Source organism: Mustela nigripes, unplaced genomic scaffold, assembly GCF_022355385.1.
Source record: "Mustela nigripes isolate SB6536 unplaced genomic scaffold, MUSNIG.SB6536 HiC_scaffold_148, whole genome shotgun sequence".
Classification (NCBI taxonomy): Eukaryota; Metazoa; Chordata; class Mammalia; order Carnivora; family Mustelidae; genus Mustela; species Mustela nigripes.
The window spans coordinates 4,116,449-4,133,571 of NW_026739562.1; the positions used below are offsets into that span (position 1 = coordinate 4,116,449).

At 41.2% G+C, this 17,123-nt stretch overlaps 1 long non-coding RNA gene across 1 annotated transcript in view; it reads right to left on the reverse strand.

Annotated features, from left to right (window-relative positions):
- The window catches only part of LOC132008439 (uncharacterized), a 488,832-nt gene extending 472,506 nt beyond the window's left edge, over window positions 1-16,326 (reverse strand). The window contains exon 1 of the long non-coding RNA XR_009401637.1: window positions 15,529-16,326. This is a non-coding gene — a long non-coding RNA (uncharacterized LOC132008439). The remainder of the gene's footprint in view (window positions 1-15,528) is intronic.
- Window positions 16,327-17,123: the final 797 nt, after the last annotated feature.

Here is a 17,123-nt window from a genome sequence, read left to right on the forward strand (position 1 = left end):
ACATGAAACAACACAGGAAAGCTAAGGAAAACCTCAGAGCAGAGTCAATATGAACCAAGCAAAAATAAATTCCAGAGACAAGAGAGAATTTTGTAAGTCCTAATGCTATTTAGGATTTATAAAAATAGGCCAGGAGCTACAGACCATAGTGGCTTTGAAGAGAAAATAAAAGTAGGAATAAGGAGTAATGCCTTTATACAACAGCTTCCTAGCCAGTGAACCAAGACTGCTATAAAGTTGAACATGAGCTCCATGATCTTCTTTGTTAAAAGTATCAGCGAGTGTTTACCAGTTAGCCTGTGTTAACCAAATCGTTTATGAAGATAGACATTGGCTACGTAAGTTTAAGAACAACAATCAAGTAAGGTAGTGAGATTTTAGAGGAAAAAATATTAAGTCCAGTAATGGAAAGAAGAAAATAAAATTGGGATAGTCTGTTGGTATAGAGCAAGAAGTCTACCTTAAGTACTATCCTTTTCCCTTAGATCTGGCTGCAAGTAGTCTAACTTAACTCTAACCCCCGCCCCCACTTAGATCTGCCCATGAACTAGCTATTCTTCAGGTATATAAGCTATGCCTGCCTCAGAACTGGCAAAAAGTATGACTTTTTACTTCAGTTCACCATATCGCTTTCTTTGCATGTCTGGAGAAGATGCTATGCAAAGAAAATACTTCTTATCTCCCAAGAAACAACTCATGAAGGCTTTGTGAGGAATTCCTTTTCCCCAGAGCTTATACTCTTGACACCTTAATCCTGAATAAATGAATCATAAAAGCAAATCAGGACCCATGCCCCCACAGGACCCAGGGCTTTCCAAAGCAAGCTGGATTCTACCACCTAGCTGAGACAAGTGGTTTTCATATCTAGACAACAATCTTGTGTTCTTGCAAAAACAAAAAACAAACAAACAAAAAAACACACATAGTACAGTAAAATTCCAAGTACCATTCAATTAGCGGAAGGGGCTAAGGTTAAGATGGAATGATAGAGGGCAAAACTGGACACGAAAACAAAGGAGATGAAGTAGAGGCACCAGGGCATCTCGCTGTGCTGGTTGGAGGTCGGAGGTCTGGCGCAAAGCAAAGGTCCTGAGAGAAGAAGTTGGACAACACACATTTGAATTTAGTGTTTTCCATCTATCAGTTGTAGGACATCGAACCCATCATGTAATCTTTTTTATCCTTCACAGTCCCATCTGTAAAATGGGACAGTAACACCTTTCTCAAAGGATTACTGAGAGAATTACCTGTGAACATGTGAATAAACCTATCATCATTATAACATGGTCCAGGAAGGATGACTTTCTTTCTTCCTTCAAATAAAAATCTGAGCAGGAAGAAGGAATCCATAATGCCGGAGTATGAATGATTAACTTCGTGTGTATGTGTGTGTGTAAAACTTAATACCCTAGATGTGTGGGAGAAATGTATTTCTTCTTCTATATTGAAGCTGTTCGTAATGAGTATTACATTATTTACACTGTGCAGGATGGACACATAGTAGGTTCTAAATATTTGCTGAATAAGAACTCAAAAGCATTTAAAAAAAAAAAAAATGAAGCTGAATGAATGCCAAGCTGACAATTCACAAAAGCTAGAGCTTTTTACATAAACAGCTCTGCAGTTGAAGAGATCGCTATTCACAGATGATGGCTGTACCACTAGATTACCAGGTTACTCTTTTTTAAGAAAAAGACAGAAAGGCAACAATTTAGGAAACTCACAAATCCATTCCCATCGCAATTTAAATCTTAGGAAATGAATGATGTTTCTGTAATAGGTAAGCTTGTTCCGGTCAACGGCAGCTACGTAATAAATCATCCACAATACATAGACACTTAAAGATTTCGTAGAGCTAATCACTCTTTGTATAGGATGGGCAACTCACTGCTTCCCCACCCCACCCCCCCGCCCCCATTCACTCAGGCAGGGGCAGTTAACTAGAGAAGAGGCAGGGCTAGAAGGCCTGAGGTGGCCTCACTCACATGTCGGAAGGCTGTGCTGCCCTTCGAGGACATGATATGGGGAGAAGTGACAGTATCACGGCTCTGTGTTCTTCTGTTGACCCTCCAGCCAGATGGGCTTCCTTTCATGGGAAGAAAATGGAAGCTACAGGCTTCCTGATGCCTAGCCTTGGGGGTTGTAATGCTGTTTTTCTTAAATTCTATCAAAGCAAGTCACAGGGCGAGTCCAATTTCAAGGAGGAAGAAAACAGACTCCACTTCTTCATCAGAGTCCCAGAGCAGAAGGAGGTACGTAGCAGGATACATGGAACTCGTGGCCAGGTTTCTCTCTTAATCACAGAAAAAAGGACAATTACAGCCTTCTGCCTTACCAAGAAGACTACACGTACGTTTTTACCAGACTGCATGCACCAGAAGATGGTTGGTTTTAAACCTAGTAAGTCCGAGCTACAGAATAAAGTGCAAAGAAATTCTAAAGCCACGAAAATAAAACTAAGGCGAAAAGGACATCACATTAAACATATGATCAAAGCCCAGTAACAAGGAAATGTTGAAAGAAAAGAAAAGAAGAGAGAAGAGAGAAGAGATGGAGGGAGGGGGCAAGTAGAGTGGGCCATCATTCTAATTATGAAGATCTGGACTTGCAAGCCATAATTTTAGTATAACGCATGCAGGGAATATGACTGTATGTTTGGTAGACTGTAAGTGCCTTTAAAACATGACCCAGGTGCCTGGGTGGCTCAGTGGTTTAAGCCGCTGCCTTTGGCTCAGGTCATGATCTCAGGGTCCTGGGATCGGGTCCCTCATCGGGCTCTCTGCTAGGCAGAGAGCCTGCTTCCCTCTCTCTCTCTCTGCCTGCCTCTCCATCTACTTGTGATTTCTCTCTGTCAAATAAATAAATAAAATCTTCAAAAAAAAAAAAAAAAAACCATGACCCATATTTTCTCAGACCCTTGTTCTGACAATTATTAGCTGTATCACCACTGTCGAGTTATTAAGTTCTGAGCCTCAGTTTCACCATCTGTATATAACACGTAATAGTATTATTACCTGTACCCGTCTGTACTAAGAGTACACAAGATTCATATGCTGGCAAAGAATATTCAGTAAGTTGTAGAAATAAATGAAATATGCAACTAACCAGTTGCCTGGTTTCTAGGTGTAAATTCTATTAAAGTTTATTTTGAAACTATTAAAACTCTGTGAAAGATAATCTAGATTTAGAGTATTGTTCTTTGAGCTCTAAAACATTGAGATTTTAGAATTCCAAGGAAGTTGGGAGATAACCCTCAAAATAAGTTTATCAAGAGAATTCGAAAAGTAGGACCCTGCCCCCTGAGAATACATAAAGAATGCCTTCTAGGAAAAATTCACATTAAAGTACTATGACAGAGATTATTCCAAGGTGGTAACACCTATTGAGGTGTTCAGGCTGGTAAGACAACCCTCAAAGCATCTACTAAAATGTAACTAAATGTAGCACCACAATCTACCTTACAGTGATGTTATAAATGTAACAAAATTCAAATCCAGGAGAAACATAGACATTTGGGAGGCAACCTCGAAATAAGGAGCTGCCATTCGTTATTCTCTCATAAGACTGAGATAATTCGGGGGGAGGCAACAGAGTCTGGCAGTCCATATATACACAAGAATACATACTGTATGCATATTTGTAGATTTCAGGATAACGTGAGCAACTTTACCTATTGCATGGTGTGTGCTTGCGCGTGGGTGGGATGTGTGTTACCATCTTACAGGCTTCCTTGAAGTTTTGTCTTTCCTTTGTATCAGCTTTGCTCCCTTAGTAGTCATTTTCTCTATGTTACTCCTTCACTAATTGGGCAAATGTGATAATTTGTAATGGGTCTCCAACTCATTAGTGTAATTTAGTCAGGTTCTACTGTATTTCACCAGACACACCAACCAGGCTGCCGCACACATCTGTTTTCAGAGCTCTATTTCATAGGCATCCACAATATTTCTGCTTTAAAATTGAGAAATGATTGCTCCTTAATCAGCTATTTGTTATACTGAGCTATATAAATACATGCAGTGTCATCCGTAAATAATTTTAGGGTGGAACATAGTAACAATTAACATTTGCATAGAGCTTTAGAGTTTACAAAGCTTTTTTCTTACATACCCAAACAAAATCCCATGTAGTCCCCCTCCAAAAAAAAGGTATTACATATTTTTTTTAAGATTTTATTTATTTATTTGACAGAAAGAGATCACAAGTAGGCAGAGAGGCAGGCGGGGGGGTGGGGGGGAGCAGGCTCCCCACTGAGCAGAGAGCCCGATGCAGGGCTCCATCCCAGGACTGGGATCATGACCTGAGCCAAAGGCAGAGGCTTTAACCCACTGAGCCACCCAGGCGCCCAAGTATTACATATTTTTTAAAACTCAGAGGCAGCACTCTATATAATATTTCCCAGGTGGGGATCCTTGATTCATCCAGATCTCTGCTATGGGACCTTGGCAATTTATTGAACCTCTCTGAGCTTAAAGGTTTCCCTTTTTAAAAGTTGCATAATATGTACTTCAGCTTCTTTGTTGGGGGGGGGGGGGGGTGGGAGGAAGAGTCAATTTTTTTTAAATGAATATAAAGTTCTTGACACAGAGTAAATGCTGAATAAATGTGAGTTGTTATCATTATCCCAATTTGGCAGGTAATATGGTCCTTTTTAAAAGATGCTTACACCAAAGGACAGATAAAGGAGATGGTTGGCAGATCCATAATGAGGGTTTGCAGGCTGGGAAGACTGGGAGTCATTACGGCAAGGGAGCATGTGCTCCTCGTGCCCAGCAAGAGGGCTGGAGGGTTGAGTAAATGCCCCTCAGTATAGCAAGCTGGGGCAAGCGGAAGCAAGGTTTCCTCATCTGAAACCCTAGGTTGCTTGAAACTAGAAGTGTGCAGGAGGAGACTAGAACAAAGGATACAGATGTGAAAGCAAAGATGTTGCCAGAAGGAGGGAAGCCCAAGGTAGATGCTAGAAAACTTGGATCTGGAGTGGAAGACTGAAGGAGCTGAAAAAGATGGAAGGAAGGAAGCAGGAAATGGGGAAGTCCTAGCAAGCCAGCAGGTGGGAAGGTGGTCTGAGCAAATGTCAGAAATGGGAGCTGTTGCTGGGCAGGACTTTCTTGCATCTTCGGTGGCCTTCGCTTAGTAAGGAGGAGGAAAGATCTCCTTCTACCGTGGACCCTCAAATCACTAGCCACTATGGGAGGTAGCATGGGTATAAAACAGATGTTGGGGAGGGCTGGTTTTTCTGGAGCAGCTCTCAGATCCCAGATAGGAAGAGGAAATGAGCCATTTTTCGGTTTCCAAATTTCCTAGCTCTGTGCTCATCAGGGGAGACAGTCAAGGGGTTATTTAGCCAAAAGCTCTGCAGGCAGTCTATACCAGCCCCACAGAGATTGATAGTAATGATCAAGGAATCAATTTGATTAGTGGCTTTCCACTGATAGGCAAAACCCTCTGCTGTTACTCTTTTTCCAGTGACATGGTCAGAATTACAGTGGACTAACTTCAGAGAGTCTGCCCTTGGCTTCTCCTGGATCCTTATCTGAGACCCAGTCCCTAAACCAAGAAAAATGGTACCTGATGAAACCCTCTGGTAAAGTTCCGAGTTTACTGTAGTGGAACCATAAGCCTTCTGGCTGGAGAGGAAAATAAAGTGCCATCTACTCACAGCAGGAAGTCTCTCTCCTATCTCTAAGAATTCCAAACTCAGGAATGGGGCTCAAATCTGGAAGGTCAGAGAACACTTTCTTCTATCAACTCTTCGTGCTTGTGTGAAGTGCCATTCCATTCTGAGCTGGCAGTTCGCAGACATGTTTCTCTCTCGAACATACCATTAGAGAAGTCTGGACCATCTGTCTGTCCGACAGACCATCTGTATAAAGCACTAGCTCCCCTTCCAGAAAAAAGAAAAGGGACACACTCAGATCTCGATAAGGAAGAGAAAGTGAGGACGCCAGAGAGGAGTCTTTACATCTATCTTTGTTTCCAAGCTCTTTTTTTGGCAATCACTGGAAGAAAAGATTCCAGGAAAATTAAGGTAAGAAAAAAAAAGGTATAGCAAGTGGTTTTCACCCAGAAGCGTATAGAACAATTTGAAAGGCAGTAGGGGAAAGTAGAGAATACTGTATAGCTGTAAGGGTTTGTAAGGATAAAGACCGGAATGGGAAGAATCAAGTGGGCTCTAAAGTCAGAGGCATCTCGGCAAACATTAGGAGCTGCATGTAGGGTCTCATGACCTTGAGCACCTCAGGGGTTGTCCGGGGTTGAGTTTCCTCATCCCTACCCTGAGAATCATTCATACTTTCTTTTCACAACTGAAGTTCCTAGCATCACGCCGAAAATATCATAGTGTTAAAATGTAGGATAGCTACTGTGTTAATTTTGTGATTTTTTTTTCCCCAAGGCCTTCTACAGGACCCACCAACTACTTACTGAGGACATTTCCTTAGTTTTCCACAGGGAAGTCCTAATCTCTTCCATTTCTTCTTCAGAAAAATGGTCACTTCACATTATATTTCAGGTTAAACCCAAGTTCAGCTTTCCTCCTTAAAATTCCCCAACCACAAGCTCCCCAGTGATAACTATATTTTGTAAATCATTCATATCGACTCCATTTTTTGGTTCTGAACTCGATGTTGCCTTGTTTAGCAAGTTAATTTCATTTTTCCTAATGTAACATTAGCGATAATATATTAACACATTCGAGGGGAAAAATCATTTGCTTACAACTTTGTGTTCCACACTCTAACTGATATAATAGTGAACGTGGCAGGCATTCAATAAACACATCAAGAAATGATACCACTTGAAGTGACCACAGATGTGAAAGGATATTACCCACAAAAGCATTCATTGAGAACTCTGATTTACTTATGCAAAAGTGACCTTAATCTAGATCAAGGTCATAGTTCTGAGATTATGGAGTAGGAAAAAATATATAATTTTTATATAAAGTAGTTATGTAAAAATTATAATTATAGGGACACCTGGGTGGCTCAGTGGGTTAAGCCTCTTCCTTCAGCTCAGGTCATGATCCCAGGGTCCTGGGATCAAGCCCCTTCCCCCTCCCTCTATGCCTGCCTCTCTGCCTACTTGTGATCTCTGTCAAATAAATAAATAAAATCTTTTATTAAAAAAATAAATATTATAATGATATATAACATATAATATTATATATATGGTTCCAGTCAAATGAGTCTTGGGGGAAGAAAACATGCACCAGATAAGAAATATAGAATTCCATTCAGTGAAAGCTTAGGGGAAAAAAATGCACCAGTGCCTTTAGTGATGGGAGACATAAAAATCGAACTTGAAGGGGCAAACAAGCATCCAGTAGAATCACGGCAGTGAGGCAAGAGAAGTCAAAGAAGAGGAACAGGATAAAGGAGGTAAGCATCTACCAGAAGAACACAAGAACTCAGCCATCTGTGAACAAGGCAGATACCAATTCATGAAAGTATTTGCAGTCAAGAGACACTTAGAAAAACTTAAGATTACTTGTATATATGTTCTTACTTGGGGCACTGGATTCAGAGCAAGTTAATTGATAAAATGTTTAATATTTACTATAGTCCACATTCTTTAGTAGAAGAAAGATCTTGGGCCAAAGTCACATATAAACATGGCTTTCCTTTAGAATAAGTGTGAGTGGAATTTTTTGCTTGTGTGTATCTAGCTTTTGTGTATAGTCTAAGTATATATGTTTGTCACTATTCGTACGAAATACGTACGAATGTTTGTCACTATTCGTACGAAATGCCCCCAACAGGAAAAAAGTTAGTTCGTCCACCCACTATTTTTATCACCAATCACTCACTCCTTTTCAGGTACAACATCACCTTTATTACAGTGATTGTTCAAACTGCTTTATTAAAGTGATTACTCAAACTTTTTACTGTTATCCCAACACTGGTCTCCATTTGTACAAAAAAAAAAAAAATTACTGACATGATTCTTCCACATTAAGGGTCCACAAGGTTCCTGGCATGTATGGTCAAAATTTTTAATTCCAAACATATTTTTCCAAAGAAGTATACCCTGAACCATTGTGTGCTCACTTGGCCTTGTTTCTGGGACTCTGGGACTTGTTATCCACATCATGAATATAAAAAAAGAAAAAAAATATCAAGACGTTCTAAACGAAAATTTAAATCTCCCATCTTGGAATGGCTTACCAAACAGAATTCTGGTTTGCTCATATATATTAAAAAGGAGGAGCTAGAACACCAAAAACTGGTTTAAAATATATACTTACACTATACACAAAAGCTAGAGAAATTTTGCAGAGATGAAGGAAAAGGCAGAGTTGAAATTTTCTTTTTCTTTGACAGCATAAAGTCAAAGGAAGATTGTTACCACTTTTCTTTATCAAGAAAGCTTTCAAATGTGACCCTTTTTCCTGTTTATAGACAAGCAATGAGTGACATTCCCAAGCTCACAGCATGTTAGAATCAAACAATAGGGAAAATTCCTCAGCACATGAAGTTCTGACTTGGTTCTGTTTCTCGAGTCTCCTTGAATGCTCCAAGCCAAATCACTTTTTCCATCAGCATGTTCCCCACTGACATCAATACTGCTGAAAGATAATTTTCCTCCTCTAATTCATATTTTTATGGTCAGACAGACCTGGATATTCACTTTTCTGTTCATTCATGTGAGGTAACAATTTTAATAACCTCTGGCACTGTGGAGTATAAGGTTTATACAGAAACGGAGATTCCTAAATCCTACTACTACTAATCATTTTAAGTGAATATTAGGATATATTTTTTATTAACACCAACTAAATTACAGCCTCTGTTCTAGGTCCTTTTTACAACAACCACACAGGCTAAGAGGAAAAAAGTTACAAAAGTAGTCCATACAAAGTTACCTAACTAATGAGTAGAAAAACACTGAGAGACATACCCATAATGTGCCTTCTGCAAATACTGTCCAATGCTACTTATGATCTAATGTTACAGAGGGGACCCTCATTTCTTTGTCCCACATCCTCTAACTCTAGTTACTTTTGCCATTACCAATGGCCAATATGGCACAGGATACCAAATGTTCCGAGATGCAGGTAATTGACAATGTTGGGCTCTACCTCAAAGCATTGATGTTTTATTATTATCAGGAACCCATTGGTTAAGGAGGTGGCCCTTCAGAGGTCCCTTAGAGACAAAGATCACATCCTTCCACTGATGGAACGAGCCCTATCATGACAGCAAGATTATTTGATTTGCATTTAAAGAAGACTTACTTCTCGACTGTCCCCAATCAACGCTTTATGTGAAGAAACATTGGGTTTGCAATCTAAAAACTTAAGAAAAAAATCAATATGGTATATATAGAATATGCATCCTTATGTATACATAGAAAGACTATATAGAGCTTTGAAGTCAGTCAGAATTTGGGGCAAAGAAATGAAGTCAGTCAGAATTTGGGGCAAAGGAATTTTTAAATTTATGGGAAGGCAGTCTTACTTTTCTTTGAGAAGTATAAATAACATAACTTATGCGGCACAGGGTCTGGCACAAAGACTATTTGTTGACTATGAGAGAATGAGTTATAATTTATGATATCCCCTCAGTGCACACCTGCAGTATATTACCCAGGGAACTGATTTAGTTCGGTGGCCTGCTCTAACCACAAATCCTGATGCAAGTTTCCTGGCCTCTCTCACAGCCTCAAGCATTTACTATTTTGACCAAATGACATCCCTTGTCCCTTTCTTACTCTACTAGATTTGGATTTTAAGAGATGGAGCCTTAAAATGCAGGGAACATGGTTCTTGTCTTCCTTTTCGACAAGCCATAAAACAGGCTCTACCCATTCATTATAAGGATAGAAAAACCCACGATCTGAAGGACAAAACCCTGCTCCCTTCGTGCCTAGGGAAAGGCTGACTTGGCAGAACAGAAATACCTGGGTCAAGTGGTACCAGCCGTGCAGAGTTAGCAAAGCAGAACTGAACTCCTCACTGACAGCTCGGCTCAGCTCAGCTCCAACAGGAGCAAGGATTTCTACATCTTTTGCACTATGTTTTTGAACTAAATAAAGGTCACACACAATGACACAGCCCCGCAGAGGTCATCTTCGTGCAGGGCAATCTTAATGCGGTTCTATCAAGTCCTGATTCCAGGGGATAGCCTTAGAACTGCAGCATGTAATTCCAGCAAACAAATGCAGGAATTGCAGCAAAGAAGCAGGAACAGGGAGAAGCCTTCTAGATTCCCCACAGCAGTGATCGCAGTGCTCATACCTGGTAGGTGTTTAATAAACATGCATCCTTTCATTGGCTGTGAACAAAACGAGATGTTAGATAAAGAGCAGTGTTAACACCACTTGCTGACATGTGAATTGTGTTTCTGCAACCACATATGGACAGATGCACAGGATTCTCGCTACTTACATTCAGTATCATTTTGGAAGTTCTGAGCATAAGTGAGGTGACATCTGGAAAGGGCACTTTGGTTGCTCTGAGAAAGGATCGGATGAAATCATGGTACATGAAATGAGCTAATTTACAGAAATATCGTTCTCTCTCTCCCATTTTACTTAGCTCTCAGATTACATTTGGGGCTTTGCCTACCCACATAAGTTACATAAATATACTAAATTAGAGTGGTCTTCCGAATTCTTAAGCCAGATAAGGAAGAGGGAGAGAACAGAGGTGAACTACTTATAAAGGTCCAGTTTTGTGCTAAGGATTTTACCAAGTGCTATACGATTGACCCCTCAACAACACAGGTTTGAAAGGTGCGGGTCCACTTAGACCTGGGTGTTTTACATACAGTGCAGTAAATAGACCTTCCCTAGGCTTTTCTTAAACACATTCTCTTTTCTCTTGCTAACTTTATTGTAATGCAGTATATATTGCATATTACAAAATATGTTCATTTACTATGTTATCAGCAAGGTTTCTGGTCAACAGGAGGCTATTAAGTTTTGGGGAGTCAAAAGTTATAGGAGATTTTTCTAATACCTAGAGGGTAGCATTCCTAATCCCCACATTATTCAAGAGTTAAGTGCAAATATGCTCATTTATTCATACATCATGGAGGCTCATTGAAGGACTGATTGTCCCTGTTTTACAGATGAGATAACTGAGGCTCCCAAAGATTAGATATCCATCCCCAAGTCTGTCCAACTCCAAAGCCAGTGCTCATCACCAACATGTTTTCTTGTCAAAATGATCTCTAGCTCAGTCCTTTAGCCCTGGCCTATCTGTCCCCCAAACATAACTTGGTGTGACAATCATCAACATGACCTATGTTGTTATAAATATTCTATTGATACAATTTCCAAGTTTAACTCAAATTCTAGCCAACAGCCTCATTGTGGACTAGAGTTTTCTAGAACCCACAAACCCTGTAATGATCTGGGTATTCCCGGAGAAAAGGCTAAATGCCCAAGTCTTTCTTTATCCTTGTTTCAACACTCATTTAGGGTCATCCCATTTCTATTTTTCATGAATCTGAAGTTATACCATCCATAGGTTGGTCAGTTACTGGCACATGTATGTAAGCTCATATGCACATGCGTGCACACATACACACATCCACAACCAAGAGTGTTCCACAGAAGTTCCTGAGATGAGGTACAGTCGCCACACTTGTGAAACACCCCAATTTTAACACCACAAATACTGTCCACCCATCAGGAAGATCAGTTCTTTAATCAATTGAAAATCATATAGAAGAAACTGTTTTGTAGTCTTAGAACAAATCTGAAGTCATCATTACCATAGTCTCTTACATTTCCACAGCAATGTGCAATCACAGATCATTTTATTTCACCATAATTCTCATGAGGACACTCTAAGTTAGGGATGTACATTTCTAAACTGTATAGGAAGATATCAGAGTTCTGAGACTTTGAGGGACTTACTGACCATCAAGCAGCACTGTCAATGTTTGACTGACACCTAATTCTCAAACCAAGGCCTTTCTTCTCTAACCCTCGTCTCACCCCACAACCCCTCTTCTATCTGTGACTGTTGAGTGGTCCCAAATGGGGATTCAGATAATTATGTGAATTGATTTAGTCCACTGTAATGCCCCTGTTCTAGTTGCACTTTAATTAACCCATCTTTTCCTTCACGATGCAATGGGGGAACCATGAAAAGTTGTTTTTAAGTGATCAAGAACAAGAGCATAGGTAGACAAGCACACATGGGTCATCAGAGACCATATCTACTTCATCCCAGGACTGTGCACTTTCTGCTGTAGGCGGATGCTGGAGCCTGTTCTATTAGCATTAGCCCCAAAGTCAGCATCTGTCCGTGGAGCTAACACACAGCTCCAGGCTGTTGTAATGACTCAGCAATCAAAACTTCAAGTTCAGTCCACCGGGTCCTCACCCACCTCCGGGGCTAGAGCTGCAAGAGCTCCCTTTTTCTCTTTAGTTTCCCGGGGTGAGCTTTCTGGCTTCCTTTAAAGATCCTCAGTAGCTGACTTTCCAGCTGTCAGCTCTGTTTGTTACAGAAGGAAAGAGCCATTCATGTGTTAAGTGCCCTGGGTCTTAAAAACATAGAAACACTGGAGAATGTTGGGCCTGGTTGGCTCACTTGAGCAAGCAAGGATCCACAGAAAGGCTGGCCAACTGACTGGAACTAAATAGAGAAGGAATTGGAATTTTCTTTATTCTCCCCCAAATTAACTCAAGGCATCCCTTTCCTAATTAATTCTTTTACAATAGAAAAAAAAATAAATAAGTAACTCTGCATTTTTTTTTCCTTCTAGGGAACTCCAGCCTTTTCCTTGGCAACTCTGATACCTTACCTGTCCTGAAACAAAAAAAAGTTCCCTCCAGCCCTTTTCTTTTTCTTTTCTGAACTATGTAAGAAAACAAACCCTGTTAAACCAAGGGGGAAAAAAAAAAAAAGCTCTATCACAAAACAAATCTGGAAAAAGACAGAAGAAAGTTATAGATCTGGAGCCTGTTCTGATTGAAAGCTGTGTACCTTTGCTCGACCTAAGCTATTAAAGATGCAAAGTTACAACTGCTCAAACATCATCAGGAAACCTTGACCTACCAAAGAGAGGCTTTGCTCATTGCAGAAACGAAAATCAGCATACCCTGAGTTGGCTTGTACCCCACTTCTATTATTAGCTGAAAATAAGTGATAATGAAAGTGTTGCTATCGCTAGAAGATTCACTCATTACAATTACTAAATCTCAAACACACAAAAGCCAAGATGTTATCCTTATTATTTTTAAGACGCTGTTGAGAATAATCTGCAATTAATTTTGTCTTTAAACCAACACCACAAGTCTAAATATACCCATCCTGGGTGAGAATATGAATGGGAGGAGAAGCAGTCAGAATTAAATAGCCTCAGGAAGAAGAGGCATTCAACTGCCAACTTGAAGAACGACATTTTTCAAGGGGCTTCTCCTTACGCAGAACAGTCCCCACACAAAATAGAAGATGTAACATACTGTCCCTTGTACCTGGCACTGGTTACCCAAAGCTGCAGGTTCCTGAGGAGCTGCCCAACCTATGGAATGAGGATGGTCGAGGCAGAGTGTGAGGAACCACTCTCCCCAGACACAAACCCCTCCCCGTCTCCTCCCCACACCACCTCCCCAGCATGGGAGCCTCAGGGCTCTCTACAAGCTCCTCAGAGGGGTACCCTGTGTTTCCGGTACATGCAGGACATTTGCCTTTAGGTTTCACAAGTCCTAGGTTGTTTGCTCCACCAAGAAAATGAAATTTTATTTGGAGTTTCTCCTAGGTTTCAAGTCATTTAAAAAAAAAATTTTTTTTTAAGCCCCTTTTGATAAAGGAAATGTAACTGGAGTCTCTGAGTAACCGATGAAAATATCCTAAGCAGAAATAGTTGACAAGAATGACAGATCATACATTATACGGACTATTGACGGGAGAGTTTTCCCAGAGGATCTTCACCAGGAGCAGCGAGGGTACGAAGTGGCAGCTGGGGGTTGGAGGGATGGGGGTGGGGGGCGGGGGGCGTTACCTCTTACATCGGCCCTCCTTAAATGCTTTCTTTCATACCACTTTGCAAAAACATCAGATAGACAGAACAGATAGTCCAGGGGCAAGACCAGGGTATAAGCTCATCTTTAAGTCTTTTTTTTCTTTCTTTCTTTCTTGGTTTTTAGTTCAGGATTGGGGGGAAATCCCTTTTAGAGAAAATAGTCTCAATGTTTTGAATAGGAGCATCTCTGGAGCTGGATGACCCAATAGGTCTCTGACCCCCAGCTGTCTCCAAAGAAAGCTCAGGTTACAATTTGCATCATCTCCCTATCTACACACAGACCTCCCCACTTGGAGAAACACCTCTCTGTGCGCTCCTCTGCCTCTTTAGCTAACGTACCTGTCAGCTCTTCCATGAAAATGTTCACAGCAACAGTTTGAGTTGGCCAACATTCCATGAAATCTCACCATTCCTTTTAGGATAAACCATCCACATGTACGGACAGAGGAAGACTGAATGAAGCTCTATTGTTTCTAGTTGGGGGGCTCAGTATTTTAGAAATACATTTATAAGGGATTCTTACTTCTTGGGAGAAGCTAAGTGATGCCAGGGCAGAGATAAAAATACAGCTCCAGGAACACAGATGCTAACACAGTGAAATGCTACTTTGCTTTAATTAAGTCACCTCAGGATGGAAATAGGTGAAACACTATCTACATTTTACTTTGAAGGAAAGGGAAAGGGGGAAGAAAATAAATAAATAAAAGGTACAGCTAACCACCAGGAAACCCTAAAGGGACAGAGTTAGGGAAGATGTTTGACAAAAGTCACCTGAATTCTGATGCCGCCTGCTTGCTTTTACAGCCAAGAGTAGACAATTAGGAGCAATCTGTAACTGTACTCCCTTCTCTAGGGACCACGTAGGGTAAGGGGATGTTCCAAAACGAGAGACACTAGTCTTAATCAGGGGACAGAGCATGCAGAAAGGTTAATGAGATACAATCGCGAGAGAATCCGTGCAAAAAAGGACGTTCAAAATACTAAACAATTTCCACTTTGTTCTCATCTGTTCCAATTAAGAGCTGTTCAAACAGCTTTTCTGTATTCCACACATTCGTTACTCTCCAGAGATTTAACTATTCCAGAATAAAGTATGGACCATGGGGGGAAAAAGTCTACTATTAAGTTATCATAAAAGTCCAGATTACACCCCCCAACCCCCACCCTCAATCTCTAAGCAGATACACTTTGCCTCTTACTCAGAGCCTCTGACCGTTGCTTTTCTGATCCCCCCCCCCCAAATTTAGAGAGTATTTCAGGGAGGGAGAAGGATGGAATTTTTTTTTTTTTCCCCCAGATTGCACTGAAGCAGAATTCACTGTGAAAATGTTAGATAAATAAGAGAAGAGGGATGGGGGATGCTTATACAAATGGAAATAATCTCTTTGGCATGAAAATAGCCCCAACATGCCACACACTGAGTTCTTCAGAGCATTACAGGCTCTAAAACCCGCACTTATAAACTGCATAAGGATTTCTGAAAACAAACAGGAAAGCACAAACATTGCAAGCAAACAAGGACCAAGATCTAAGGAGTCCCGTGACTTACCTTCTTTATGGATCCTCAAAGTTCACCAAGGAAAATTTAAAATCCTCTAGCTTATCTTGCACTACTCTATCTTCTTCTTCTTTGTTTTTTGTTTGTTTGTTTTTTAAGTCACAGAGGAGAAAAATAATCAGTTTTCAAAGGTTCCATTTATCTGATCTTCCAGCACCAGCAAAAACGTGTCCAAGAGACTCCGCCAAAAAGTAAGCCAAAAACTCATCAAAGGCAAAAAGAGAAAGGGGGAGAGTGGGGAAGGAAGGGGATTGTGAAGGCTGGGGAGCTCCACACTGTGAGTCCAAGTGCCCCGAGAATATTTTCACGCTGTTGAAATCTCCTACTGTAGGGTAATATACCTGCTTTGGTTGTCACACAAACACACGCGCGAACACACACACACACACTCATGGACACTCGCACATCCTCTTTCACGCAAAAGCAGGCGCCCACACTCACACACACACACACACACAGACACACACGCACACACACCCCAGTGTAATGAAAACTGTCAGTAGTAACCTCCAATAGCTGCTGTGTGCTGCAGATGGTAAGGCTCACGGTTACCTTCCCAGATCGGTGTAGGATCAAAAGAACATCCAAAATCGGGGGGGAGGGGGGGCCAGGACCAGGTAGATTCCGGATCCCTCTCCCCTGGGCAGATTCATCAAGCCGGGAGCAGGTCAATCAGCAGAGGTATCTGCTCGCCGGGTGCCCCGGATTACGGCAAGGTTATTAATCTTCATGTGCGGCAACCCCCACCCCCAACACCCGGCAGCCTGCATTGAGATGACTGCCAGAGCTGTGTCTGTCCCTGTTCTACTGCATTTTGCTCAGCCCTCTGATGCTGCAAGTGAGACACGGTGGAGGCAAGAATACTAATAAGGTGGTTAGCTACAGTTCTTCAAGACAGCGGGCACGCAGTACAGTAAATGTGTACTTCCCCGTGCTCTGTGTGTGTGCCTGCCTGTCTGCGGGGAGGGCAGGGGATCCATCTCCAGCCAGAAGGCAACACGGTCTCTAACCTGCCTAGAAGGACTAGATCATCATCGGAATCATCACGGTCCTGCAGTGGCATTGTCTAGGACAGTATTTTGTTCAGGCTAAAAAAAAGGGGGGGGGGGGGGGGGGTAATGTTCGGGAGCCTAGAGCTAGCATTTGAATGAGAGAGGGGGGTAAAAAATGTCCAGGGAGACAAATTAGCGTTATAAATAGGCTCCAAGGAGAGCAAGGCAAAATTTTAACATGCTGCTGCCCTGGCTGTTCAATGGAAATACAAAGCAATTTCAAAAACCAGCTCTAGCCTATAAATCTTGGAGCTGGCAACAAGTATCTGAATTTGACTGATGGGACTATGGATAAATGGATTCCTGATAATATAAAAAGTTTGCTCATGCTTTCAGTTTTATAGCCATGCACCGATGTGTGCGGGGATCTAGGTACAGTTCATTCATGTTTAATATAGGTTTAGACTCTATCCCTTCACAGTTTTACTCTGATGCAGTTTTTTAACCACATAGCAGTCATATTGTGGAGAATATCTGAGTGCCATGATGTCATTAGGGGGATTGGTTGATGACGGTCCATAGTAAATATTACTC